Source organism: Crocodylus siamensis, chromosome 15 (assembly GCF_052110815.1).
Source record: "Crocodylus siamensis isolate JL-2025a chromosome 15, ASM5211081v1, whole genome shotgun sequence".
Taxonomy (NCBI): Eukaryota; Metazoa; Chordata; order Crocodylia; family Crocodylidae; genus Crocodylus; species Crocodylus siamensis.
Window position 1 is genome coordinate 7889861 of NC_143409.1, and position 27180 is coordinate 7917040.

General features: G+C 41.3%; 1 protein-coding gene across 12 annotated transcripts in view; it reads right to left on the minus strand.

The window, feature by feature from the left end:
- The window catches only part of MEF2A (myocyte enhancer factor 2A), a 150680-nt gene that overhangs the window by 107185 nt on the left and 16315 nt on the right, over positions 1-27180 (minus strand). The window contains exons 1-2 of one of the 12 annotated variants that reach the window (XM_090029657.1): positions 26462-26603; positions 25051-25195 (exon numbers count right to left, since the gene is read on the minus strand). The exons of 10 other annotated variants lie outside the window; for them this stretch is intronic. The gene's annotated coding sequence lies outside the window, so the exon portion shown is untranslated. Of the gene's footprint in view, positions 1-25050; positions 25213-26461; positions 26604-27180 lie in introns of those variants that run through there. One more of the 12 variants, XM_090029658.1, reaches the window with a different exon arrangement.

Sequence of the window (27180 nt, forward strand, 5' to 3'; positions counted from 1 at the left end):
AAGTAGACCTTGTGGCTTTCTCGGCACTCTGACCAAAAAATGTTGCCTACCCCCACTCTAGCGAGTCAGAAAGTCCTGACAAGGCTTCGCTGCAGGACTCCAAGCAGTGCTCGTACTTAGGCACCAGGTGGTGCTGCTCTGCTTTCTTTGTCCAGCATCAACACTTGAATTTATTTAGCTTTCTTCTGACACAGTAACAAGCTCAGTGTTTCTGCTTTTTACGGATGGCTTTTTTTTTTTTTATTAAATGGATGGCACAGATAGGCAGTCTTTGGCTTTTTTTTTTTTTTTTTTTTGGACAGCCCAGAAATATATGGACAGTTGGAAACCCTGCTGAGGACCAAATAGTTCCACTTAACTCCATGGGAGATGTGATCTGAATAAAAGGGCCAACATACCACAACTTCCCACATACCACATGCCCCCAAAACAAAAACACACACTTGTGAAAAAACATTTTTTTCAGAGTCACGGCCAGCAGTATGACACAGAATAAGTCTTCCTGGCAACAGAGTGTCCAGGAAGTGTGGCATCCCAGGAGGCAATCTGGGTGAGGCAGCAGGAACTTCCTGATATGCCAGGACAGCCACTTAAGACCCCAGACCCTTGCTAGACCAGTAGTAAGACTGTTACAGGAAATTTACAGTAAGAAAGAGCTATTTACAGTAAAGAAGTAAGTGTTGTTTCCACACCACAAGCCTCATCAACTAGCAGTCTGTAGTAGCAACTCCCTCACTCTCAGTAGTCAGCTCCGTGGTTCTTCACAAGAAAGCTACTGCCTCACCCATGGGCAAAATACGGGACACCGCCCATGCTCTTTGCAGCCTCAAGGAAAACTGGCAGACATCTTGGTACCCATGAGTCAGTGTCTGCTTGCATTATTATACCCTGCTTCTATTCCAGGAAAAAAAATCAGCTTCCCCCCCCCCCCTTCAGATATGTGCCTGCTGATTTGGGGAGGGAGGGGGAGGTTGTATGAATAAACATAAAACAATGTGTTCTAAGAAAAAAGATCAGGTCCCAAGTGTTTCAAATTGGGCACCTACAAGCTGATGGGCACTTGTGACTTTTTGCACTTCACTCTGCCATCAGTTAAACACGGAAAGAAAAGACTATAAGGAAATGTAATAATTGCACGGTTAGAACAATTGTTATTTTTGACAGGCAGTAGTAGGCAGGGGACACTGACTGTGGTTTTCCTTACTGAGAGGGGAAACCCGATGATGACGCCAGCATCCTGTGTTTCATTCTACACTTTGAAGGGGAATGAGCATGGACTCTCCCCCTTCCCAAACCTGACCTTCTCTGTCCTACCCCTTCAAATCTGTTCCTCAGTCCTGTCTCAGCCAATCTTAATTTATCTAATATAGTTAGTCCCAGTCTCCCATTTGAGGATTTGACTCTAATCCCAGCCACCTTTCTCTGTAAAGCTTAGTCTCAAACCTCTCTGGATTCTCATTCCCAGTTTCCCCCTATTCCCAATTTCCGTGCTATTCAATTCTCAGGTTTTTTTGGTCTTCTTTACACAACCAACCTCAATTTCTTCCCCCAGTGCCATCTCACTCTTCTCTCTGGCCTCCAAGCCACCCACCACATGCCCCATCTCGTTTCCCCGTCTCACGTCTTCCTCCCATCTCGGCATACTTGGCCTCCCCAGATCTCCGAGTCTCCTTGCCCAGACAGTCTCAGCTGTCTCCCAGTACCCCGATTCCTTGTCAGCTCTTTCACACTCTAATCCCAGTGGTTCCCAATCCATACCCCTCCCAAAACCTCATCCAGGCTCAATTTCCACCCAGCTCATTGGCTCTCTACTTCCTCCGTTTACCACCCAGCTTCTCGAGCCATTCCTGGTCTCCATCCCCTGACAGCCTTCAATCATAGGCTCCATCCACAAGTTTTTTTTGGTTGTTTTTTCTTTTTTTTTTTTGGGGGGGGGGGGGGGTTGTAAAAAAACCAAACAAACAAACAATCTACTTCCCCAATCCACCCAAAACGGTAGGTCCACTTCTGCCTCAATTTGAATTAGATGACATCTTCCTTTCTCGTACCTAGATGCTCATATGTGGTCTCTGAGCACACAGGAAACACACGACCTTCCCCCTCCCCTCATTTCCATTACTCAGCCTCACGCTGGCTCAGAACAACATACTCTAGGGCATGCCCCGTCACTCAGGAAGGACACAAGCGGTGACGTACCATTTTTTCAGCACTAGGAGCCAGCAGAGGTCAAATATGCTTTGTAAGGGTGGAATCTTTAGACTTCAGTTATATTCCAGCATGTTCTACTCAAGAACTTCTAATATTGCTATATTTGGGCAACAAAAAAGTTGCATCCCTAACAAATGCTACCATGGGACTGAAATTTCAAATCCATGTACAAAGCACGGGAGTACTAGAACTGTCCAATGAAAAGGTCAGCAAACTTTTCTTTAACATCGAAATATTGGGCCAAAACTTATTGAAGCAGTAGGAAGATTTAGCCTGGTGGAAACACCCTGCACAAATTATTTGGATGGAAATTTTCTAATAGTGGCAGTTATAAGCAACTGAAAACACTATTATTGAGACTGCCCAGCCAACTTAATACAGTAATGCCACCAGACACCTGTAAAAGTGGCTTTAATATAGCTGGGACACAGAGCATCATACATGGGCCCTTTAAAACAGATACTGCAAGAGAGCTTTCAGTAAATGAATGTCAAATACAGACAAATGCAACACTGATAAACAAATGGATCAAAAAATCTTGGGATACATGCGATTACCAGCATGTGCTGATTTTGTTCAAGTTACAAGAAGACTGGAGTTGTGAAAAAAAAAAATGAAGATAAGTCAGGACAATACATTTTAACCTATAATTTTCACTGCAGTATAGAAACTATATTAGCATAGCATTTCAGTAAAATAAAAATTTGCGATGTGCTACTCCAGACATCTACGGATCAATGAAGACCTCCAAACTCATCAGGTAACTTATTTGCCACACCACGTAACAAAAAGTCCAACAAGGAAAGGCACAGGATCCATGCCATAATCTGTCCAAACTGTGTGTACTATGGAGAAAATGTATTAACCTTGGTAAAATGCAAGTATATATTCATGAACAGACACTACTGTTATCCTAAAAGTTTAAAGCAGATTAAAAGGTATTACTAAGTTAATGGTCTGGAAAATAAATTGTTCTCAAGTCACCAATCACGACCAAAAACTTCCTTGATAATTTATTCAGCGTCTGATTAAAATGACAGTAAGCAGTCATACTATTTAGGTGCAATGATTATACAAACTAACACACGCAACGACATAATGTTGAAAACAGACTTCATGCCACAGTGAGACATTTAGCAAACCATGAAGACGCCTACAGATTCTTCATAGAAGATTAGTGGTAAGATCTTTCTTCTGTGGCTACATTAACCACTGTGAAAACTCAGCCTCCTCTTTAAAATGCAGATACTCATACTTCAGCTCAAACCTCAAAACAACGAAGAGAAAAGTTAAAATATATATACGCACAGTCTCTGCCCTTCAGAAAAATCAAAGCAAAGGAATTTAAATGAGGCAACAGAGATCTGATTCCAATTGCTTTTCTCCTGATTCTTTGTTTTTAGTTATGTTAGGTAAGCATAACCTATGTCATTCCTCTTGCAATTACAGAACTTTTGTCTTATATTTATTTACAGTAGCACCCATTATACGATGGGCCCTTTCCAAATACTCAAAAATTCGGTCTGCTCAGCTGTCTAACGGCTATTAAGTAGAAGAGGAACAACAGTAGCTAATTCATACCCAATTAAAATTAATTTACTGGATGGCAGGAAACTGGTCAGCATGTGATGAGATTTTAGAGGAGAGATTCATGTGTTAAAAGAACAGTGTACTGATGAACTCAGGGAGAGGAAGAACTTCAAGTCAAGCTCTTGAACCTCTATCCACTATCCTAATGGTTGAATTGCCAGCTTTTTTTTTTTTTTTTTTAAAAACTCAAATCAGGTTTCTCCTTTAAATCAAATTAAAGTTACAGTTGAAAAAATAAATCGTTAATAGCCAAGAATTATGCCTTGGTACATCAACTACATATCAGTATAGTGGTTAAAATAATGCTAATATTCACACTTATGAAATATTCAGATTTCCCACTTATTCTAGATATAGCCCCATCCCATTATCTTTTGTACAGCTCTACCACTTTAATTAAAAAAAAGGAAAACATTAAATATTTACCTTCTCTTTTACCATTGCATGTCTGAACCAAGATTTAGAAAGCCAAATGATTATCACCTTTTTCAGTTCAACACTGCCCTGAACTCATATGAGAAACATGCATCCAAACAAGCCAGTTCATCAAAGAATTTTATAATTCATATGACCCTCTTACCTATTAATTAATGCATAGTAACTATATAAGAAACCAATTAACTTCAGTACAAGGAAAAAATAATGTATATCTTTTGCTACAGGAAAGTCTTCACTGATAGGTGTTTTGATTACTTGTTTTTAAATGACTAAATTTACTATCTGTGAGATCTTTCCGACAGTTCACCCAGGCAAAACAGAGAAACTGTAAAGGACTACGGCTTACCAAAATGATTAGGCGATTCCCAACATTTTTTAGATTTAAGGCACTCCTCATTAGATTCACAGCACCACTTGCTAGACTCAAGGCACCCCTCAGAAAGTGCTAGCTCCTGGCTTTTAAATGTTATTTTGACCATAGAAAAAATAATAGAACAACTCTTCTGCTGAAAGTAACTCAGAAAAACCAGAAGAGGTCGAAATGTTTTTAATACGATGGAATTCCTATTTGAAATTTCTGCATTCATCTTGTAAATCATGTCTGTACACCTAACAACGCTAATGCTGTACAGCACCCCATGGCACTCTGTAAGGATCTCAAGGCACCCTGGTTAAGAATCACTTTACTAGATGTTAGAAATACTTTGGCAAATTGGAACTTTATGCATCCTGAAAGTGCAAATAGCTAAAAATCTTAAGACTTATTACTGAAAAAGGATTTGTTTTAATGTTCATTGTTTTCCTAGCAGTATTTAATACATAAACAGAAGTAGGCAGAAAACTGAGCAATACAAAAGCAATTTCAAAAATGGGTTCTAAACAATGTGCTCCCAGCAGAAAATCCATTGCTTAAATACCTGTACATCTGTACACCTGTACATTGAAAGGTGACAAATAGCGTAGGAAAAGCCATGCAGGATGTAGTAACAACGAGCTAGATGGAGTACCCGGGGACCGAACATCCGTAAGAACTGAGGGAAAGAGAGAACATCGTAGGCTAATGCAACTCAAAAATGACTGCGGTCTACGATTGAACCAGATGTTGTTGTTTGTGTAACATGAAAAATAGGTGATGATTAGTAACAGAATGGTGTTAACGTTGAAGTTAAACTTGTATTATACAGAAACTCATTCTTATCACTTGTACAGAACTGAAACATTGTATTAATATAAATGAACTTCTAAAGAACCACCTAACTAGATAACTTATTTTAAAAACAGACTCAATTTCTCTATGCATACTAACTGTAGTTATAAATCTGACTTCAGTTGAGACAGTCATTTATCATTTTGTTTTCAATTTTTCCATTAAAAAATATATGTCATTCCCAACTGTAATCTGCAGAGACTTGTTGCACATTTTGGTGGAAAGTATACTCTTCACAGATCTCACAGACATTAAGGCTGGAAGGGACCTCGAGAGATCATTGGGTCCAGCCCCCTGCCCAAGGAACAAGTAGTCAGCAGGGGTCAGATCACCCCAAAAGCTGGGCTCAGATCACCCCAAATGTACAAATACTCTTATTTGTACATACGTTTCATTTCTACTCAGCAAGATAAAGAGTTAATTTAAAACCAAGTGGTTTTCCAAATGTGATGTTCACATATGTTTTGAAAGAACTGAATGGTCCTCTGTTTAATGCCTAATCTTAACTACATTTTCCATGAAAAAGTGCTTCAACAGCATGATCAATTTTAAATGAAGATTTGGTTAAGTTATAAAACATTAAGTGAATAGAGTAATAAATAGAAATAACACTAATATTTCAGATATTATTCACTAATTTCTAGCCAAAAATTAATTTATCAGAAAAAGCATTATAAGGATTACCTACGAATTCCTATTTCAAAGAACTATGGTCTCTACAAGAATTAAATTTAGATACTTTTGTGAATTTTAAAAGTACTTCTGCCCAAAGAGCTCATTAAAATTGAATTAAATAGCCCTAATGGCAGATATCCTCTTTTTTTTTCCTCTCTTCTTTCGAAATAAATTAACAAAGCATAACTGTTAACACAGGGCACAGCATCTGTACAATTTACTACTGCAGGACTGACAAATCCATCAGTCCTGTAGCAGTAAAATATTTATATTAAATATAAATATACCCCTCTGTAGCTGTCTATCTGCACACTTTTAACATGAAGTAAAAGCTAGCCCACAATAGCTTATTCCTCAGTGAAAGAGGAATTTTATTTCATATTTTGAGAACTGGACTGGAAGCCAGAATTACGATATGTTTTCTTCTAATTTGACTTCCTATATGATATTAAACAAGTCACCTTAATCCACCTTACTTCTTCACTTAATTAAAAAAAATAACAGTACCTAGATAACAGCAAATCTGATACAGTACTTCTAGATATTTGGAAAAAAACTGCTCTGTCAAGGGAAATGATTAGCTGAAGTCTACAAATTACTTGCACATGTGCTTAACTTTACTTCCATGAATGGCCTAAGAAAGCAGAAGCAACTCATGTATTACCAGGGACCTACCAAAACTGCGATTTCACATACTTTGCAAAAAACAAGAAATCTGCCATTGATCATGAAAGCAGGCAAAGTCTACAAAATCCGGGGGGGCGGGGGGGGGCGGCAAGGCAGAAAGAAAACATACTGAAAATAAAATGCTGGATCCTTAGAGGGGCTGCCCACACAAAAGGGAGCCCTAGCTGACTACTGCCCCTGCCCCTCATACTGACTGGCTGCGAAGGCTACCAGTCACATGACCCCACCCCTCCACCAATTAAAAAGCGCCACAATATCCCTGACAACCAATCAATGGTGAGGGGCAGGGCCATGAGGGCCCCTCAGCCACTCACAGGTGTACGTTTGTGGGGGGACCACAATCAGATCACAAAAATGGCAACTGGCACCATGATCCCCCGGGAAAGCAGCCGGCTGCCTCCAAGTTTGATAGGGCCCTACGTATTACAAGGCACATGTGTAACTATTTGCAGTACTAAGGCCTCCAAAATGACCTATTTTTATAGGAATCTCCCTCAAACAGATTTCCTAATGCCAATTAACAGCCATCTTTGCATTAAGGATAATATTCTTATTAACCACAGTGCAAGATATAGTTACATTTCCCTGTGTTAAAATTCATCACTTGGAAGCTGTATTCTCTAATGACATTTTAAAAGCAAGCCTTTACAGCATGTTTATCATACTACTTTTTTCATCCAAATAGTGGATTTGGTATTGAGAATTTTTTTTTTTTAATTTTAAAATATTTTATCTGACTTAGCAGAATGATGCAAGATTACATGTGTAAGCACTAACACACTATAAAACACACCAAAAGATGATGGGAAGGAAAGAGAAGGGGGAAAAAAAGAGAGGCCATGAGATACAAATTCATAGGTTCACAGACATTTGGGCAGGAAGGGACCCCAAAAAGATCGTCGAGTCCAGCCCCCTGCCAAATTAACAATTTGCAAAACAGTTGTTTAAAATTAGGGAAGCATCCTATTTGTTGGAAATACCTCTGAAGACAAACTCAAATATTTAAAAGTGACCCAAGATCACAAAAAGGTGATTTGTTTTTTTAAAAGCAATATGAAGGAAAATCTGAGGATAGTTATTGTTTTTTCATTCTTAACTTTTCAATAAAATAAAATTCCTACTATATATGTGGGAGGGGAGGAGGAGAAGCTACACATACTGGCTTTCAACTATGTTATAACTAATTTTATTAGAACCAACTCTTCACTACATGAAACAAAATGTAAAATCAAGAGGATAGTTCATGAGACTCATTTATTTTTTTCCTTAGTGGTTCCAGCAAAAAAGACCAAAGAGAATAGCTCTATACCAGCTTCAATCTCCACCTTAATGGTGCCTGTTCCACAACAGTACATTAGGCTTATTTTTAAGATCAAATAACTGCTTCACTAAAATTCCATCTTAATTTTCACCTTCTTTGTAATACATGTGGAAAAAGAATGGTTGCTTACCCTGTGCAGTTCCCAGTTTATGTTTCATAAAGAATCCAACTTTATGTATCCGTGCACTTCATATCCATGAGATCAATTTTGGTTTCTTTCCCTTCCCCAGTTTTTCTTGCACATATCCTCCAACAGTAGTAATTTTTTTTTTAAAGAGCCTGGGTTATTCAGTGGCAAAAGACATTGAGTTATCCATTTTAGAAACATCTATGAGATGGTTTGACAGGAGGATCAGCTGGTTCAGATTATCTGAGCCTTAGGTGCAACTGTGGCACCATTCTGACCTTATGAAATTCTGCATTGTGCTCATTCACTCTCCTGGCCAGAGGAAGAATGGCAACATGAAAAACATCATCGGAATGAAGTTCCACGTGCAGCCGTTTGACAAAGGTTCAAACTACAGTTAATTCAGTCTCAGATGGACAAGAAGGAGGTCCTGGACAAGGCTGGGTCCTCTGATCAATGAACAGCTCTCTGAGAATCCGAATGGGAGTGCCCTGTATTATTGGTATTTGAATCCAAGATACTTCCTATAGGCCAAGTCAGTCATGACTCTAAACTCATAGGATGAACACTTAGGTGGCTATACAAATCTTGATTTTCAAAGATCAATGATGAAGACGAGCATTATCACTCTGTATCCAAGACAAGACCTATAGTTGTTCTCAGGTCTGGGGTAGGACATTTTGTACCTACGTCACCCCCCACCGGTAAGATAAGGCAGTATGGAGGAAAGCCTCTGATTTTCCCCACATATTCTCTTCTTTGTCCACAGGTAAAATAATTATACCACTTCTCTTAGAGTCTCTTGAGAAAAGTTTCTCTGAAGAGTGATGGAAAAAACATGGTATGTAGAGTTACCATATCTACCAGAATCCAAGACTACTTCAAATGTAAGACAATATCCAAATAATTAGATTCTATACTTGAAACCTTTGATATTTTCCATGTATGGAATCTAATTATTAGAGGGTCATCTTAAATTCATCCTTCCAACTGCTGCAGTGAGGAAAACAGCAAGAGGGCAGGTGTGGGGCAGGGGGAAAGGAAGTCAAGCAGCCTGACTCCCAACCCCTTACCCTGACACACCTTGACCCCACTACCACCTATTCCACTCCTCTTGACTCCACCCCCACCTGTCATTTGCCCCCCCCACCTGTGATCTTGAACCTTACCCCGCCAGTCTGCACCCCCCCCAGCACCCAAACCCCACCATTTGTTGCTCCTGAGGCTGGACTCCCCACCACTTACCCTCAGGTTATAGCTCTGGTTCAGGCCCTGCTCTGGCCCAAATCACAAAGCATGTGGTGGCTCCAGCCCCCAACCCAGATAGGCAGCAGCAGTTGCAATGGGAGCAACTCCCAGCCCTAGGGCAGGGTCAGAGCCACACCTGGGGCCAGACCTGATGCCACTGCCACTGCTGGCTGGGCAGTGGCTGGATTTACCATGTGCCCAATGACCTGGGGAGAGCGTGGGGATGGAGACAGAGCCAGAGGCACAACTGAAGATAAGCAGTGGGTGGGGCGAAAGGGAGGGACAGAGGTCATATCAGAGCAGGGTGCCACAAGGAGGCAGAGGCAGCAGTTGTGGCTCCGATTCTGACCCTAAGTCTCGGTCAGAGTCAGAGCTGCAGCATCCACCTGGTCCCCACCTCCTTGTACAAGTATCCCCCTTAAGCCTCCCAGCTTTGTAAAGCAGTGCAAACTGCTTCCTATCAACTATCATGTTTAATAGCAGAATCTAAACCCTGCTTATCCTGTAGTGGACTGAATTCATCTTAATTATTTTTAAGAAACATTCTTCAGAGAAAAAGATAATTAAATATTTAACAAGGTGGTCTAAAGAACCTGAAGACGACAGTAGCAAGTCAGATATTCATTGGGTTCTGTCCTGCTCACACGGGCATTAAAACACAAACGGAGGAAGATACATAGCCATGCTGCCTTTTATGCCCCCACAGTGGAAAAGCTACAAATGCTGGTTGTATATACAACCCCAATGGATGCTGCTATTCAGAAGATCGATGTGCACTCAAATCACCTCATACATACTTTAAGAACAGCCTTGGATTAGACCAGCGGTTCCCAATCTGTGGTACGGGTATCACGAGTGATACAGACAACCTGTCAGTGGTACACATTAACAGATCTATTATAATTACTTTATATGACAAAAATTTGCTGGTGGTACTTAAGCTTGTATTGTTTTAAACTGGTGATGTGCAGTCTGATTAAACTAAATTTATCAGAAATTCAAGTTTGATCTTAAATTACCTACTTACCATTCATAGTCTGAGTCAGCCTGAACTTACTGATACTAATTTAGGAAAGAAAGAAAGAAAATACTTCACACAATAGTCTTGCACACTTAACTTCTAAATACATATATACTGCATGCGGTCAGGAAAGGTGAGTTCCATACATTAAAACTGATTTCAGTTATACTGTTTAAAGTATACCATACCCTTCTTTGAAGGGAAAGGTTTCCGATAATACGAGTAAGTGGAGGCATGTAAATCAGAAGACGAAATCAGCCAATGAATAAAATACATACAATTCAGAGAATTCTCTCAAAACTGTCCTCCTGAAATTCCCTGGCTTTTAATATAGCCCAACTGTTGTGAATCACTGTCATCTAAGGAGGAATAAAACACTGCTGAATACCCATGGCCTACAAGACACTGAACTCCCCTCTCTTTTACATACTGGTTTGAAGAGCTATAGCAGCTGAAGCAATGAATATTGACAGCTAGCTTGCAACAGCTGGGATACCAGTGTCCCAGGCTTCAATTTCACCTGCATCAGCAAAGGCAGAGCCTGGAGGGGAAAGCACGACTACAGCCCAATAGTTAATCTATTCCATTAGTGCTGCTTTTTTCCTCTATTTTTCTTCTTCTTGTGCCCTACTCCCACAAAAAGTTATGAAGATCTTATGAATATAATTGCCATGATGTATTAGTTTGAAAATCTTCAGGTTATCTGCAGTAAAAGTGAAAAAAAAACCCTGCCATTCAACATAAAAACATGGAAATAAAATTTAACTCTTTCTATAAAGCCTACTGAAAGAAACTCTGTTTTTACCTATCCAACCAATTCTATTTTATCCTTCTATACTATTACGTAGGTCTGCCCACTCTTCCCATCGTTGCTGCCTCAGAAATTCCACATTAATAGACAAGTTAGGAATTTGCATCCTGCCCAACAAAACTCTAAAGCTTAAAAAAAAAAAAAAAAAGAGAGAGAGAAGGGAACCCCCCCCCCCGAACTATTTAGAAACTTTTGGACAAATCCATGGTTAGATCACAATAGAATGGAGCTGTAATCAAATATGAATTAGAAGTTTTAAAATTAATAAAATTAGTAGTTAAATTTTGTTTTGCCTTCAGGTCTCATCTCACTGCTACATGGTTAAAACCTGCGGAAGATTTGTATTCATTTACCCAATTTATAAAACTCAACCACTGCTCACCGATCAGGGAGAAATGGTCTTTCAAATGGTCCGCCATGAAGTTCACGCTACGTGCAAATCAGCACTGCTTTCTGGTGTAAATGCAAATGAAGAGAAAGGTGGGCTCATGCATTTCCAAGCAGGTACTGACCTTAGCAAGTTAATTACTTAGATCACCGCTGTTTCTTCTCCTCCTGCTCTGGTATTGTAGGAAGCCCATGAAAGTTAAATAGTAAACGCTTAGCTAGAATAAACCTTTCTTCCAAGCTTTCTAAGAGGTTTAACAAGACTTCCAGGCCTTTAACATGTACATGTTTGGATAGCTGTTAACTGTCTATCTAGAAAACAAAGGGATTCTTTGAAGAGTTCCTCCATACGCTTTAAGGGGCTATGGCTAGTCTGTATCAAAAAGAGGTAACTGTTGAAAATGCGAGACCATGGCAAGCATAGATATTTCTTATACAATATATATGCATTTTATTTATCACATTTTAGGACAGTCTCTACTAAGTAAACAACAAATCAAAAGCACGCACTGCTTGACAGAGAAGTCTGTCGTGTGCTGACAGCATCTTCCATCATGAGTTCTGCTTCCTCCCATAGTGCAGCCAACCAAGGAGATTTTATTGCGAGAACTGCAAGTGCATTTTTTTAAAATTTTCAATAATCACCTCACAGTCTTAATATTTTTCTTATTTCAGAAAGACTGTCATCTCACACTTTTCAACAGGTCTGAAGCCAAAAAGGCCACAATTTCCTAAACTTGTGGGTAGAAAGGATATTACCTCCAGTAAAAGTTAGCTCTTTTTCTAGTTAGAATGAAACCAAGTCAAGACCACTTGAAGAAGAGCAGAAAGACGAGTGGGTGGCACACAGAAAAACGAGTGTTAGGACAGTGTAACCACCACCCAAAAGAGAAGTCTATTATTTTTGCATGTATTGTTCAGGTTGATTTTTCAGCCTAAAATTCGGAAATTCACTTGGAGTGTGACCATTTGTCCACTACATTTTCAAAGATTGCCAAGGTGTAGAAAGGGAAGATAGCCGAAGTCTTATAAAGGCAGAGTGGCCACGTAGAAGTTGGACAAGAGGCCACCTGCTACGCAGACAATATCAGCATGAGCCACGTGTGGGTGCCCCGAGCTCCCCAGCAGCAGGAGCTCCAGCTACACCTTACTGAGCAGGAAACCTGGGCCATAGGTTTCCCCCAGCCCCAGGAAGTAGGGCAGCACAGCCCATGGCACAGGAGCAAGAAGTGAGAACTGGAGGAAGGAGGGGAATCTGGAGCCTCAGCTGCTCCAGAGCAGCAGCCAGGTGGCACCCTGAGAGAGTCACAAATTAACTCTTTGAAGACAGTGCTAACTTAAGGCATGATTATGGGAGATGTTTTTTTTAAGTAGGCAAGACTTAAACTATTTTCCACTAGGAAAGGACTGTATTGCGTTTCAAGAGAGAGGTTTAAGACTTTAAGGAAGAATTCACTGCAAACATCTGGTAGCCTCTCTCAGTGAACGACAGACTTTTGAAACTGAACAGGCATGCTTACCTACTTCCTGCCATAGTCCAGAACTTCCTTTTTAAAAATTACTCCTTTCCTACGGTACATACTAGACGCAACCTAGGACGTATTACTTTAAGGGTACTGTTGATCAAAGCATTCCTATGTATATTTATGTAAGAACATAAATATACGTAGGAATGCTTTGATCAACCCAAATACACCTCCACCATAATCAACTGAGATGTAGAACAAGATTAAGATCTTAAATTAAGTAAGTGATTTCTTCACAGGTGCTTAGTGGGCCAGGAGAAGTATCTCCTGCTCACTCACTTGGTATGGTTTGTAATATTTCTGTTCAAAATTCCAACCCTTTCTCCCTACCCTGAACTAGGAACCTATTTTATCCATGGTAAAACACAGGACTAATTCTTTCTAATTATTTTGCAGTGTTGAAAATGATGACTATTTTCAAACCCTCTGTAATGCAACCAACAAACAAAAAACCCACTCGATTTAAATTAAAGCTTCAGTCTGCTGCTTTACAATTAGGCAGGAGGAAGGGTAAAAAAAAAAAACTCGCAAGAGAACCAAGTAACATGTAGGGGTATGGAACATCCCGCATATAACTCTGAACCCAGACTGGACACAATTAAATGGCTTGAGTGATTTGGAAATGGGGAGGGGGGGGGGGGGAGGGGGAGGGGGAAATAAATAAACAAACATAAAAATCAGGAAAGAGTACCTATCCTCAACCATAAAACTAGGCTGCAAGTTCCTGCTTCAATCCATTCTTTGTCTTCATTTACCCATGTCCTGATCAAATGTAAGCAGACTTCTGCTATGGTGTGCTATATTGTGTTATACACCAAAGGTGATAGCATTATTAACACTGTCACACGTCTTTCCTGATTCACAAGACATTCTTCACAGCAGAAATGGTCTTTAAAAAAAAAAGATGTCCCATATCAATTGCACACTTTGACCACTAATCATAAAGTGGTTAACACTAAGTTTGCCTTTCCGCTGTTCACAGGATAGAGTTTGGTAAATTAGATGTGCAAGTCCTCACTCTTGTATTAGTTCTTTGATAAAGTACAGCTTGAGCTTTGCTCTAGCCATAATAGTTAGGGAGAAAAGGAGAGGAAAGGATTTTTTGTTATAGCTTTCAATAGGCAACTGCATAGTTGGAAGAGCCTTTAGATCTGCAAAAGTAAAAGCCCTGAAACCAGAAAGCAAATGAAAAAAGCACCAAACCTTTCATTGTCTTTAAAATACATATTTATTTTTCATGTTGACAATATTGCTATTGACAAATACGCAGGTATATTCAGTGATTGTATCTTCATTAACCAAGTTCTGGGCTTGGTTATGTTACATTTTAGTTAGAGGGCAGGGTAGATTCGCACTTCATATGCTAACATGAGCAAAAGTATTTTCAGGAGCTGAAGGGCACTTCGGATGCTGAAAGGACGTACACAAAGTGAGAGTATAAGAGAGAGAAATTAGAAAAGAAAAAAGGAGAAACAAAGGGGAGGGGACAATGGCAAGGCATATGGGGTCACAAGGGTGCACGTGTACCCCCTGACCATCCGTGGCCCCCACTTAAGTGATGGGCGGGAAGGCAGACGGGAGCTCCGGTGGCCTTACCCCCCCCCCCACAAGTGACACCCCTGGATGTAGACCACAGCTGCTTCTGTGAGTGCCGTGGCTGCCCACTACCCAGTAAGTTTTGCCGCGAGTGACCCTCCCAGTCAGCAAGATTGGCTGTGGGGGGGACACATGCCCCCACAACTAAGGTGGCACCAGTCCATGGGGGGGGGGTGGAAAAAAGAGTGCTGTGCTAGGAGAAACAAGCATACAAGCAGTAAAGCCATAAGAGCAAGAAATCACAAAAGCTAATCCAGATAAGCAATTTCTGGTTCAAATTGTTTTTTTTAAAGGTTGGGTGTCTCACAATAGCCATCCACAGATCAGCAATGGAGCACCCAGGGAGGTTAAAGTGCTCTGCTGCTGGCTGGCACGTCATTCTGTGGCTGAAATCAGAGGGATGTTCATCCATTCTGTCGCATATGGATTGCCCTTGTGTGCCCAATGCAGAGAGCAGAGGGGCATGGTAAGCAGGTGATGCCATATACAACATTGGTAGAATTGCAAATGAATAAATCATGGACATTATAATCCATGTTAGTCAGTTCAGTGATGATGTGGTCTGTATCGATGTTGGGGCACTGAAGGCATTTGGACCTGTTGTCAGGCCTGGTGCCTGGCTGGGACTCAGAGTTAGGTAGCCTTTTCCTTGAGAGACACTGCTTGAGGCTGGGGGACTGCATGAAAAACAGGACCAGTCTGTCCCACATGGCTATTTTGAGATGGTCATCCAGGAGGGGCTAGAGATCATTAATGGTATGTCTAATGGTGTTCCAAACAGAGGCTATGGGTGACAGCCAGAGGGACTCCCAAAGTTGGTACTGTAGCAGATCAAGGGGGTAAGGAGGGAGGGGATGGGGTCTTGCATCTGCCTTTGTTGATTTAAGTGGCTACAGTTTGGGGAACATACTGTAACTATAGGAATTCCTGCTCCAGATCCTTTAAGTTGTGCATCCCAGTCAGCGAGATCAAAACAGGCACTTAGTTTGGCTGCAGACAATGGATTTAGTTGTGTGCTTAGAATGAAACTGGCTGTGGCAGTCAGTTGTTTTTCCAATGCAATATGGTAGCAATGTGACCACTGCAAACCTTCACTGTACAGTCTAAGAAGTGAATGTGTTGGGTGGAATGGTCCAGAGTTGAGTCTGATGGAGGAAACTGTTAAAAGCCATGGTGAAATTTCTCCAGAGGTTCCTTCCCCTCTGTCCATGTAATGAAGATGCCACCTATGTACTTTAGATGGATCACGGGAATGAAAGGGCAGCTGTAGAGGAACAGAGTTCAGGGTCTGTCATAAATATACGTGCATATTGTGGAGCCACGTGTAGGTATAAGGGGTCCCCAAACCTGAAACACTTGTGGGTAACAACAAAGTGGGAGAGCATAATGGAAACAAGCAATTTTTCTCATTAGGGTAATGCTCTTCTTAAGTTTGCAATCCATCTTCATGGGGGATGCCGATACACAGAGATGTAACAACCATGGTAGCTAATACGGTGTTAGCTGGGCACACAGCAAAGTTAGTACCATATTTCCTCAAGTACAACATGTACCCTACTCACCAAAATCAGCCTCCCCCAAACTGGGGTGCACATATGAAGCAGGGAAGAAGTTTTCCTCCCTGAAAAAGAAGAAAGCCTGCAGACATGCATGCCATGCAGCTGCTAAAGATGGTTGCCGCTTATGACTGCTTAGCAAACTGAAAGAAATCTAACCCTTTCACAGCTGTAGCTACTGGCTGTGCCCTGCTTATTAGGGTTGTGCAAAGCTTTGGTGACTGATTCAATTTGGAGGAGATTCGGCCTGATTCAGTGGCCAAATCCAAATCGAATAGGGAGACCCATTAAAAGAATTGAATCCGAAGCCTCCAAATTCGGAAAAGATTCGGAGAAATTCGGAGATTTGGGTTGGCCAGGGAGAGTGTGCCAGGCAGCTGCAGGTTCTCCCATGGCTCTATCAGCTGTGCCCGATTCTCCCCAGGTGGGGGGAGGGGAGGAGCAGTGGGAGAAGCCCTAGTGGCTGCCCTGCCCAGCCCCAGCCCCAGCCCCAGCCTCCCGGCACTTTAAAAAAAATAAATAAAGCTCCGCACTCACCAGCTGTAGCAGCAGTGATTAGGGCCTTTGAGGACTTGTGGCAAAGCCCCCCCCATGCAGCACGGGGCAGTGGGGATCACCTCACCTCCTCCCCTGCATGGCAGCTGCCCCATGGCACAGATGCAGCACAGCTCAGCAAGGTACCTTGCACTGTCTGGGAGCTGGGGCCACTGAGGCCAAGCGGTGCTGGGCTCTGGCTGACAGGCGGAGCCATCCCAGCTCCCAGACTGTGCACAGCGCCCTTCCAAGCCACTGTGCACCCGTGTCAGGGGGCTGCTGCCAAGTTCACTGGTGACACCAAACTTCAGGGAAGAGTGTCCACACTTTAGGATAGGCTGGTGATCCAGGCTGATCTCAGTAGGCTTGTAAATTGGACAGATGAAAACCTGATGGCATTCAATACAGAAAAATGCAAGGCGCTCCACCTTGGGAATAAAAACCCGCATCACACTTATAAGCTCAGCGGTGCTACACTCACTAGCACCACGACCGAAAGAAACTTGGAGGTCATGACTGAACACAAGATGAACGAGCCACCAGTGCGACACTGTAGCTGGCAAAGCAAACAGAACTCTGGCTTGCATCTACTGATGCATCTTGAGCAAGACCCAGGATGTCATCCTCCCACCATACTCAGCCTTGGGGAGGCCACAGCTGGAGTACTACATCCAATTCTGGGCTCCACAATTCAGGAAGGATGTGGAGAAGCTTGAAAGAGTCCAGAGGAGAAACACGCACATGATCAGAAGGCAAGATAAGAGGCCTTATGAAGGCAGGCTGCGAGCTATGGGACTCTTCAGCCTGGAGGGGACTACTCCTTTAAAATAAATTTACTAATTCTAAAATGAAAGTTATGTAGTTGCATGGTACATGACTCTTTAAAAGTTGCCTTTTATCAGTTAGATTCAGGCTTTGAGAACAGGTTGTAAAGCTACTAAAAAAAAAAAAAAACCACACAAAAAAAACAATCAATCAATCAAACCCTGCAATTGGTTTGTGACCTGTCTAAATTTCTTAAGTCATGAAACAGGGCAGGAGAAGGGAACTGTAAAGTACCATAATTATTAAAGCCCAAGACTAATTCAATTTAAAGTAGACCATACAATAATTGTTATTATTAGTTGAACAAGAAATGATAAAATTATTGGAGATCAAGAATAAAATATATTTTCCACAATAAATGTTTTACCCATATAGTTCGGTGGATTTAAAAGGAGACAGTCCATAAGATTAGTACCAAAACAAATTTTATTTTACAGTGCATAATTGTGTGTGTTAGATGCCAAGTTCTAACATCCATAAACTTTAGCAGATTTTTCTTCTATACGTTATGCTCACATTACAAAAATAGCCAAACAAATATTATTTAAGTTACTTTAACAAACAGGGGGTGCGGTCTTTTTATACAATTTTCTCTCTATTTTTTCTAAATTGGTGATCAGAAAATTGTTTCTACACTATACAACAGAATGGGGAAAAATAGCTCTTCTCTGTAGCATAGGCCACTTGCCTAGGGAAGACGCAGGTTCCTTTCTAAAAGCTGATAGTAGCCTAGATGCAAGATCATTACAAGATAATGTCACAAAAGCCAGAATGGGCCACCATCCTCAGGGAATACAAGCCGAACAATGTGGGTTAGACAAAAATCCAGAAACACCCAAGAGGATTTGGGATTTGATAGAGAATGCAATTTAGTTTTATTTGGTTTGCTTACCTAACCTGGCTTGTAATGAAACATCGCATTAGTAAGACTGAACAAGTCATTTAGACTTGTTTTACAGTCCCTTTTCCTCTAAGGATACGCAGCTGAATTTCTGGATTGCAGTGTAGGCAGATTGTGTAGACATGTTGAAAAGTATAGACGTAACAACTTCAGCCTTATCAAAGGATATGAGCACAAGCTGCCAGGATGCAACTGTTACTTCTGCATAATTCTTTAGTGAACACAAGTGGAGCAAAACTGTTCCAATCTTAAATCTATTTCATTCAGGTCAAGGTTAAGACAATTTAACCAACTTGTTTCACTTCTGGATCATGCAACTCTAACAGCTGGATCAGAACAGCTGCTGTGCTCTCCCAAGCAGCAGCTCCTCTTGACTTTTAAACGGGCTAAAATACACATTTGTCTATATCATCAGCTACTTTGAGAATAGTTAAATCAGCTACTGATAACTAGGTAGTGCAGAAGCTGCGGCATTCTGAGCCAACTGCAAAGCCCACCCAGAGCATCCTGTAAATGCACAAGCGATTGCTCTGCGCTGCTGAAGTGGCAATAGTATTAAGACAAAATACATCAGCACTGGAAGCAGGAACTGAACACCAGGGACCCAGTCTCTGCCAAAGGGGTCCCCTCCTCACACAGCTAGATTCTGGCATGACCCTTGTATTCCTTTCTGTACAGTGAAGCAGCTTCAGCACCAGGGGCTGGAGAATACTCTAGCCCAGTGGTGCTCATCCTGCAGCCCCCTAATCCCATGTTAGCAGTCTGATCATCAGCATAAGCTTAACAGCATGTCAATGCGACTCCTCCATGAGCCCTGCAAGCTCTCTGAGCTCACCGGCCTGTCAGAATAGGCTCTGGCTGGAGCCACCACTTTCATATAGCTCTACAACCTGGGGGTCAACACCAATGCCACCACTCATCCCTTCTTTCCCGTTACCCCATTCACTCCCTGGGCACTGGAGCCACGTGAAAATGGTGCACTGACCAGAACACGGGCTGACATAACGCTGAGGTCAGAGAGCTCACTGCACGTGCCCTGCCCTGCCCCAGCACGTGTGACTACATCCCACTCACCCCTCTCCAGGCCCTTGGCCCACTTATGGTTTAACAGTTTGGCCCACTGGTCAAAAAGGTAAAGCACCACTGACCTATGTGAACTAGGCTGCACTGAATCTATCCCAATGCTTATTTCCAGTCAAGTAAGTATTGTGTGTTAGAAAGCTGTTGGTTCATCACATTGGTTCCAGGTTTCTGCAGTAAGGAAACACAGGTACCTGAAAACCAGACAAGCCTATGGGATAGTACTAGCTTGGTACAGAGAAGTGTACACAAACCCCCAACTTACAGAAGAATTGTCCTCAAGTGAAATCTTGCAAGAGGCCCAACATAATATCTAGAGTTGACCAACTCAAACCTAATTATTCCCGAATCAGACTGAGGTAATGACAGTGGCTAAGTCCGCAATTCTCCATGTTTTTAGACTACAGGTGCCTCTCAGAAAAAAAAAAAAAACACAGCTTAGTTTTCACTTTTTTTTGTAGTTTAAAAAAAAAAAAAAAAATACAGCAGTTTTTCTGTTGCAAAGAACACAAGCAGTGCTTGCTTACAGACATGGAAAAGACAGCACTTCACTTTCAGCTTGGCAAGCCCCCGCACTAAGCACAGCGCATACCCAGAAGAGAAACCTCATCAGTTTGACCCAGGCTCCCTGAAGTCTGTATACCTCACACTTCACTGGGGCTTTTTGGCACTTTTATCTGATCAATCAGTTATTAGATAAAAGCTCCAAAAAGCCCTGGTGAAGCACATGAGCTATACAGATGCTGGGCAAACCAGGTCAAACTGATACGATTCATCTTCTGGTAAAATGCTGAGCTTTTTCCCACCCCCCTGCCTTTCAGGTCCCAAAATGACCACAACTATGGGTTTCTATTTGAAATCTCTGGGTTGGTGTGGGGTTGGTGTGAAACGTGTTTGCAAATCTAACAGTACTAAGAGCATGGCAACCCACAGCACTCTTGAAAACATCTCAAGACATCCCAGAGCGTAACTGTACCCTGGCTGCAAATCACTAAGGTAGGTGGTTATCAAAGAACCCAAAGTTAACCTCTCCCATTCACACCAAGATATAAAACATCTTGCCTTTACCTTATACAATGGAAGAAACTGTTCATTCTATTTCTAGTAGTCTTAGTTATCCATTACAATGCCTGTTGCCTAATCTTCATGTTCTAAACTTAAAATATATACTTTACTTTTTTAAAGCACCATACAAGCTTTAGACTTTTTTTTTTTTTTTTAATGCTAAAGTCAGAAGCGACCACAGCAGATCGAGTCTGACCCCCTGATGCTGCATCAGATGACTCCACCCAGATGCCTATCCAGCTTTCTCCTGAAGACCCCCAGGGTAGGGGAGAGCACCACCTCCCTTGGGAGCCCATTCCAAATTAGGCCACCCTTACTGTGAAGAAGTTTTTCCTGATATCTAGCTTAACTCTGCTCTGTCAGTTTGTGACCATTGTTCCTTGTTACCCCAAGAGGTGCCCTGGTGAACAGAGCCTTTCCAATCCCTTGCTGCGTCCCCATAATGAATTTGTATGAGGCCACAAAATCACCTCTCAGCCTTCTCTTGCGGAGGCTGAAGAGGTCCAGGTTCCTCAGTCTCTCCTCATAGGGCTTAGCCTGCAAACCCGTAGCCATACCAGCAGCCCTCCTCTGGACCCTCTCAAGGTCACCCGCATCCTTCTTAAAGTACAGTGCCCAAAACTGGATGCAGTACTCCAACTGCAGTCTGACCAATGTCACATAGAGGGGAAGTATCACATCCTTGGTTCTATTCATTGTGCATCTGCTGATGCACGATAAAGTGTGGTTAGCTTTGCTGATGATTTTGTCACACTGACGACTCATGTTCATCTTGGAGTTCACTACGGCTCCAAGATCCCTTTCCGCTTCTGTGCTGCTGAGACAGTCACGTCCCAGCCAGTAGGTGTGCTGGATATTTTTGCACCCTAGGTGCAGCACTCTACACTCGTCCTTGTTGTGCTGCATCCTATTGTGTACTGCCCACTTTTCTAACCTGTCCAGGTCTGCCTGCAATTGTTCCCTACCCACTGGAGTATGCACTTCACCCCACAATTTAGTACTGTTCACAAACTTGGACAGAATACACTTCACACCCACATCCAAGTCACTGATGAAGATACTGAATGTAACCAACATTACAGCTTTTCTGCTTCCTAAGAGTGGCCACTGAATTTGCACTGCAAAACTGTTCACAACAAATAGCATACAATTTTATAAAACTATTCCAATTCATTGGGGGAATGGGGGGGGGGGGGCAGGGAGGGGGACTGTACTCTCTCTATAAACTGGGCAGAGTTTCCAGTACAGCAGGTGAGACATCTGTACACAACAAATATGTACAGACATTCTGCTCTTGTTCACATGTACAGCATGTCCTGCCATGTCATTACACAATTCTGACACCAGATGAGACATCTTATTTGTCCAATATTCACATACTTGACTATAAAAGAAGTGGAATAGTGTTGTGACCAACTCCATTATATATAGAACATGGCTTTCAAGAAGCAGCTTGATTGCTGTGCAAATAATTTTATAAGGAATAAATAGAGGGATGATTGGCTAAATTTTAGCATTCAGAGATGTTTAAATTCCTAACTTGATACATTCTGGGTAGTTTTAAAATCACACAGTATTTGAGTGCTCATTGACTATATGTCTAAAGTATTCATTTTATATAGGCATAAATCATTTTATTAAAAAAAATAAACCTGGGTCATATTTGCATTTACAGGCTTATATATACTTGGTGCCGAGAATTCTGTGCAGGAGGACAGAAATTTCGTCTTAAAAAATCACCATCTCAATTCTAGATTTGAGGTTCAACACTGCATGCATCTATGGAACATACAAGTCAAAACGAAGATCATCCAACTGAACAATAAATCGGATCCAAAACACTTAGTAGGAAATTATAACTGTGTCTTGAAGAAACCAAACAAGCCAAGATATACATTTAACCAACCCAAAACACCAAAGCTAATTTTAATAGTCCAGTCATTTGCAAACATCTATTTAGGTTGACATGCTGCAAGTCAAGAGTTCAAGACTCCTGAGATACAGACAAAATAAGGCATCAAGAGTTAACTGCTGTACACAGCACTCAATGCCATCTACCATCGATTTACTGCTTTAAAAACAAGCAAGTTTTATAAGCCTAAAGGATTCCTTTTGCAAAGGGAAACTACCAATTGGTATGGAAACTACATCTATTCAAAATGAAAGTAGTCAAATAAAATCCAGGAGGTAGAAAAGCTTTCGATCACAGACATTAAATTTTTCAAAGTCAAATTAAAGTATGGCAAGTAGAAATAACCTCACTGAAAATGCCAAATTTTTAAAGCCATCTGATCTGCATAAATATAAAATTTAAAAGATATGCTGAAAATGGACAGGAGGCATTACAATACAGAAAGACAAGACTATAAATACCTTCAGTAGTAATTCGTAGTATATTTTGACTTCAAAAAAAGAAATGCTCAATAACCATATTGAGTGGTTTTTCAATTGTCATTGACCATAGATATTTGCCATGACCTTAACAATTGTTATGTGCTTTATACACGGCTCCCATTTTAGCAAGTACATGAAAATTCAGTACTTGCCCAATCCCAACAATAAGCATCAAGACTTAGATTAAGCAGAATTTGCAAAGGAATAACAACAGCTACATACTTCATTTTTAGACGGACACAGCATGAAAGAAAATACTATTTTCCAAAAATATTTGGGGGGGGGGGAAATCAGAACATTTATCAAATTTTGTTATACATACTTTTCCACTAAGGGCAGAAGTTCTTGGTTTTGTAGTGAAATCAGGATGCACCTTTATGCAGCTTCATTCATGAGAATACAGAAGGTAAAAAGACAAAAGGTACTAAACAACTTAAAAATCTCTCTACTGTTTTTTTTAACCCATCTTTACAAGACTTTCTAGCAACTTGCTTTCTCTAACAGATCTGACTGATGGGCACTATAGCCTTCTTTAAAGGAAGATCCACTCCATGGGGGAGACACTAATGTAGAAGGGATTCAAAAGAAAAGAGAATCCTACACAGAAGCAGATGGAAAAATAAGTTACAAAGATATAAGGAAGAGTGAGGAGAAAACTTGTATTCTGTCCAACCTAACTGACCCAAAGAAGCAGAAAAAAAAAATTACTATTAAGCTCACTGGGACATGCAGCATTTCAACAAAACCTACATGGGAAAAAGGCATGAAATTTCTGCAAAGTCTTTTTGTGAAATTTAACATGATCTGCAAGAGAGCTATTCATTTTGTAACACGCATTTCAGATTCTGAGACTAAAACAGCAGTGAAACCGCAGTATTCCAATAAAAGAAAATATTGTACTTTCTCTCAAAAAACCAAAAAAAACCCCAAAAACAAACAGGAATTGACAGAAACTAAGGGAAGACACAGATGTCACCAAGTGAAGTAGACCAACTGTGCTGGGATATGTCCCGACACAGCTGATCTGCTTCACTAAGCAAAACACACAAATCGCCCATCGTCCTGCCCGTTGATATTGCAGGACAACATGGGACGTTCTCCCACAGCTTGAGGGGCCCAGTCCTGCACATCCCAAAAATTCTAGCACAGGATTGGGCCCCTTGAGCCCTCGGAGGGCCTGCCTGACATTCCCCACTTATCAAGATACACCCCCAGGATCTCCACGGCATACCTCAGGAAGCAGGCAAGTCAGGCAGGTGCTCCCTGGGCTTGAGGGGCCTGATCCTGTCTGGGAATCCTCACGCTATGAAGTAAACAGACATCCTTGGCTAAACAGCACAAATTGATGTCACCTTCATCGTGGCCATTATTTGTGGTGTAAAAAGGGATAAAGGACACATATTTCATCACCTTTCATAAACATTTTTATGGTGGCACAAGGGTCAAGCAAAGGCAACATCTGTTTCTACCCTAATTTTGACTGGGTTATAGTCAATCAGTAATAAATACAACTTTCAGTGGGCTCAAGGGTCATCCATTTTGATTACGCAATATTATAACATAATTGAAAACTACCTCCATCATATAACGCACGTTCAGGCAGGGAGGAATGTGTATACAAGGGGGAAAAACCATTATAAAAATGCCTTATCCAATTGTCTACACCTCATTTGAGGCTTGTTCTGACCACCCTTCACAACTTTTGGAGAAATTCTGCATCCTACTCTGCCACTATGTGAAAGTCATAACAGCCATCAAAAAGACACCAAGATAAAATTCCTTCCTCATTGCTACTATGGAATTATGCTGGCATTCGCCACAGAGTTATGCCAAAATAGAGCCACAATACTTGCCTTTACATTCACAAGACTCTTAGTCACAAGTAAGAAAGATGCATCCTGGTGACCAACCGCTTCGTAAAGGTAGACGGTGGACGGTGTTCGGCATTCTTCGTACAGCCAGCAAAGTTATTACTGGAAGAGCTACCAGGGACAGATTCTGGCACAATGTTCAAGAAAATAATTATTATTATGTAAGCTATGTTAAATCAAGTGGGAACTGAATTATTAATCTACATTTCAGGCAATTAATGGTTTTCATTAAATACATAAGGAAACAATGTATGTGCCATTTTTAGTTTGGTTATTATTTTGTCATAACCTTTTAATGCAAGAAACACTTACAGGTCCACTTTTAAATTATTAGATACCTTTTTTCCCCCCGCATATTTTAAATCAAAAAGAACTGTCAAAAATGTAATGCATGTGATATGTGCTATATTTTTAATAAGCAAATATATTAAAAATATTAAGTTTGGTAGGTACAGTGTTATTTCTTTTACCAGAATAACTCGGTTTCAGAGTTCTTCTGTTAAAAGATAAGAACACAAGCTGAAACAGGAATTCACAACTTGAAACCACAGTAGACCATGTGATAAGACGTACCTTCCTCACACTGCAGGTGCACCGACAGCTATGACATGCTAGTGAATTCAGAGTCATAACTGAAGTAACTTGCACATTAGCTCAGTTTCCCAAAACCATACTCTAGATGCATCTAACTTCATTATTAAAAGTTACAGCCCATTATAAAGAACTTTGCCCAGTTTAGATACTGTAGTTAAGCAAGGTGCATTCCTGACACACATGACTGGGGATAATCTTAAAAATGCTGTGTCAAGGTAGACCCATTCACAGTGCACAAGCTCCTCAATGACATGGTAGGAACTCTTCTGCCCACGTGGATGTGTTGGGGCCAGATAAACTCTCCAAATACCTTTGGGTCTGTTTAGATAAGAACTCAAGTTCAACCAGGCCACCACTCTGTTCTCCAATTTAGAATCCTCCATGTATTGGAGGACTCTGAAGTAGCAGGAAGAACGGGAGATCAAAGGGTCCATACAGAAAAAGCACATCTCTGAGTACTGTCTGGGCAAATCTAAGTTACAGTAACCATGAGTTTAACTATACTGCAAAAAGGTATGATTGCAGCTTGTGTACATTTACTCAAGCTACCTTTAAACCAACTAAATTGGGTACCAATAATAAATTTAGCTATGGTAGCACAACGTTACTCATATAGCTTTCAGTAAACCTGCTGCCTTGGCTAAACCGTTACTGGGCCCCAAGCTAGCGGATCCGAAAGGTAGCTCAAGCAGATCTACAGAAGCTACCTTGGACTGATGTAACCACCTATCCAAACCTGAATGAGAGTCTGTGATGTCTTATCTAACTAGTAATGAAAAACCCCCACTGTTGAACTTACCTTTTTATCTTGCTGCTAGGTCCAATGAGTAGTGTTTTCATAACATGCTTCACTGGTATATTGAGCATCAGTGGCCAGTCTCCGATAGGACTTCTCTTGAGATAAGCAGAGGAAGCCACTGGAAATCTAACAATATGGGGGTCTACTAAACAAAGGAAGGAATTGCCTTATGAGAGAACTGGGCCTTGGGGAGGAAGCACAACAAGGCCTAGGGGCTGGAGGTAACAGTCATTGGAATAATGAGGTCCCTGCCACGGTCTCTGGTGTAACTGCCCTCATAACCTGAATGTATTTTAGATCGTTGCTACATTGCAAATCCCTAGAGAAAAGGTAGCTCCCCATTACTTCATAGTGAAAGGTATCATTTGTCTTCAAAGTATTCTGGATTCTCAAACAGCAGGGTCTCTATCACAGACCAGCCCTCTGAGGAATGCCTCCTCACAGTGACCAGTGAGAGCTTTGCATGGTCACAGCATTAGGAACTGACCTATATGAGCTGAGACTAACATGATTTCTTCCATTTCTTGTCTGCTCCATGAAGGGAGTTGATTTTGTCAGTCCCAAATGTCAAAAACTAGAAACCAGAAATATTCATCTCTGCACATGACAGACAAGGCAATAATGGAGTAGCTGGTTTCCAACACTGCTCAACTATCAAGGTAGCAAGGAATACTCAGACAAAGCAAAAGCTATTTTACAGACTCCCAGGAGATGATTAG